Consider the following 3,741-nt stretch of genomic DNA (forward strand, 5'->3'; position numbering starts at 1 on the left):
AGGAGCTTGACGAATCAGTCTATAGAGATGGCATTAATAGACTGGAACACCGCTATGAGAAATGTATCAGCCTTGGAGGAGATTATGTTGAGAAATAAAAAAAAAAAATTTTTAAAAACCTTGTTTTTCTTGGTCAGGCCGGAAACTTATCAATCCACCCTCGTATGATGATCGAAAAAAATATATAAAATTCCGTATATTTTTGAACTGCATGCCTACAAAGAGAAAGGATGTTTTAGTTATAAAACCTTCAGGAAAAAATTGGAAAAATTCGTTGACATAAGGGCGGGAATTTTCTATTTTCTTATGAAATATTAGCATTTCCACAGTATTATTGACCAGCTGGTGGCTTTAATCCACACTTGGATCTTAGAGAAAATTATTTATGTATGGAAGAACTATTAAGTAATTTAGCAACAGTTATAAACAATAAATGATGATTAGCAAATGTTTTGATGCGATAACTTCGGTTATTTTTCATCTAATTTTTTTATAATTTGATTGCGAAAAACAAAAACTTAATGTTCATAAATCTTGATGTTTGCTAATAGTCAAATTATCAGAATAGATAATTCCGTTAATAAGTTTATGCAAATTTATTGAATACATTAAAAGATCGTCGTCCCCAATACCATAAAATTGTATGATTGCTTCTTTAAAAAGAAAACAACTGCAGGTGTATGTATGTATACATACGAAACAAGGTATTTACAAAGTTAATTTTTCCAACTATTTTTTATCATTCTTTAATTTTCCGCCCTTGGAGTTGGAATATTTACTTCAAAATTAAATTGGACCACCCAACAGAAAAAGAATCTTTTAATACGTGCTGTAGATATGGTGGTTAAAAGTGTTGCACCCAAGGTATCGTATTTTGACCAAGCTGTTCTCGTTGGGAAATTTGTCCAGTGCGATGGATGTGTAGGTCGATCACCAGCTACCAAACACCACTTTATTTAGAATATGCCAGAATATAGATACTAGAACGGTCTAGCGTTGTCTTTAGCTAGAACGTTCTGGAAAATCCAGGATTGTCCTTAAGTAAAATTTTCTATAGTTCTTCATTCTTTCGGAAATATTAATGGGAGAATGAAGAACGTTCGAGGACCATTATGCTTGAGTGGTGTAGCTGAGTTTTGGCATTAAATTCATCATCATCATCATAAGGTCATCAGTCTTAAGACTGGTTGGACACGTACCTCCACTCTTTCCTATCCTGACCTGAACTTCGCATTTCCCTAAAACTAGAACAGCCCACATCCTTAACTATTTGCGAACAGTAATCTAATCTAGGCCTTCCTCTACCCCTCCTAACTCCTGTTTCTGCCTCTAATATGTCTCTGACTAGACCTTCATGCCTGAGAAGGTGTCCTACCAACCTATCTCGCCTATTTTTTATTGACTTCCATAGAGTCCTCTGTTCTCCTATTCTTTCCAATACCTCTTCATTTCTAACCTTTTCTACCCACGATATCCTCATCATCCGCCTATAACACCACATTTCGAACGCTTCTAACCTTTTCTTTTCCGCCGCTCCCACTGTCCATGTTTCGCACCCGTACAACGCCGTGCTCCAAACATACACCTTTAACAACCTTTTTCGAATTTCTAAATTAACCGTTCGCGAGCATAGAAGTGACTTCTTTTTATTAAAGGCGACACGACCCTGCGCTATCCTCTGCTTTATATCCCTACTACTCCTTCCATCCTCACTTATCTGACTTCCTAGGTATCTAAAATCAGCCACTTCTTCTAATTTTTCGTCTCCTATCTTTATATTCGCTCTTTCCCTACTTTTTCTTCCCTTGCATATCAGTATTTTAGTTTTACTTTTATTTATTTTCATACAGTACTGATCTGTCAGTACCGCTTCCATTTTATTTAAAGCTATCTCTAGGTCCTCCTTGCTAGATGCTAATACTGCTATATCATCTGCAAATCTAAGCATACTAATCTTTTGCCCTTGCACATCTATCCCTACAGTTGTACTGTCTTTAATGATGTTGATGGCGTCTTCGATGTATAGATTAAAAAGTAGCGGTGACAGTGTGCATCCCTGCCTGACTCCCTTCCTAATATTTACTTCTCTACGTTGCATCCCTAGCTCTATAACTGCCTGTTGCTCTTTATACAAACTAAGTATCACTCTTCTATCGTTTTCTCTATTGCTACCCTTAATGCTAGAATGGCCTCCCGCGTTCCTCTATTTCTTCTAAACCCAAATTGATCTTCCCCTAATAGTTCTTCCGCCCTTTTTTTATATGTATAAATAGTCAAAAAGGCAGTTCAACAAAATTTTGTTTTTCTTTATCTATAGTATGTTCACTTTCGTTAAGATCCTGAGATATTTCAATATAAAGTTTTTGGCATGTTTAGGTGCATGCACAAAACAATTTTTTGTGGGGTTAACAACAATTAGAAAGACACTTTAATTGTCAAAAGCAAACGGACAAACAAAAATTTTAAGTCGGGGATGATAGATCACCCTGATGTGGATATTTTTTTGAAATGTATCAACTTTTTAAATTAACTCCCAATAGAATCATGAACAGGCTTTCGCTTTTGCTTTTGTTTATGGCTTAAAGTGTCAAAATGAATAATTCACGAAAATTAAAAAGAAATTAGTCGGGAAAGTTTTTAAATAAGACTTAATTGTAATTTCTATTAGTACCCAAGGTGAGACCATTTCTTGCTTGTTAGGATATTTTGTTTTCCCAAAATTCGAGACGGCATTCTGTTCGCCCTTTTAACTTTGCTTATTAGCATATTAATTGAATTTGAAGGTAAATTCTACGCCGAATTAATTAGCGTTTTTTGTAATTCAGGAAGAGATTGTGTAATAGAAATTTAATTCGAGTTTAATTTGATTGCATTATTTATAACAAGGATGTGATTAAAATTGTCATAGTAATTTAAATAATACTATTAAAAACAGAACAGTCTCGGGGTAGATAAGTAAGGGCAAAAAATTATTAACATGCTTAGATTTGCGGATGATATAAGTAGCAGTGGAAGCACATAGCAAGAAGAAATTACAGAGAGTCTTAACGAATATGAATATTGAATGAAAATAAAAATAAAACAAAAATATTGATGTGCATAGGAGATGAAAATCGGGTTAATAGGGGAGTTTATGTAAATTGTAAAAAGAATTAAAATATTTAAAACTGCAAATGTAAATTTAAATATGTTAGACTTCTTATCAATTTTCCTGTAATCTATAAGTAAAGAACTATTTTGTATATGTTTTCTGAAATTTTAGGTTGAGTTGTTTCGGAGACAACAAAGGGGGCGAGGGGAATGGTCAATTTTCATCTATTTTTTTTAATATGGACCAAGGATTCATCGAAATAGAAGCGTTTCTCTTTCTAAAAAGCCTTAAAGATTTTTTCATGTAACCATTAAGCTATTTCCATGAAAAAATGTTATGTTGTCAAACTCCGTGATACGGAAGTGATAATACCACTTGCCGATTCTAGGTTACATCTTTTGTAATTTGTGGGCATTTATTTATTCCATAACACGAAAGTCATCATCCGTTCTCTATCTTTTTCAAAATTTTAGGGCCAGTAGTTTCGTAGATAAGGGTAGGGGGAATGGTCAGTTTTCATCTATTTTCTTAATTAACTAAAACTATTTATTTTAAAATTAAAAAAAAAAAGTATATTTGAGACCATTACAACAAGTCCTTCCATTTAATATCTCACACGGTACAGTTTGCAAAACTTTTTTTTTTAATTT

The sequence above is a fragment of the Agrilus planipennis genome, unplaced genomic scaffold, assembly GCF_000699045.2.
Source record: "Agrilus planipennis isolate EAB-ADULT unplaced genomic scaffold, Apla_2.0 scaffold256, whole genome shotgun sequence".
Taxonomy (NCBI): domain Eukaryota; kingdom Metazoa; phylum Arthropoda; class Insecta; order Coleoptera; family Buprestidae; genus Agrilus; species Agrilus planipennis.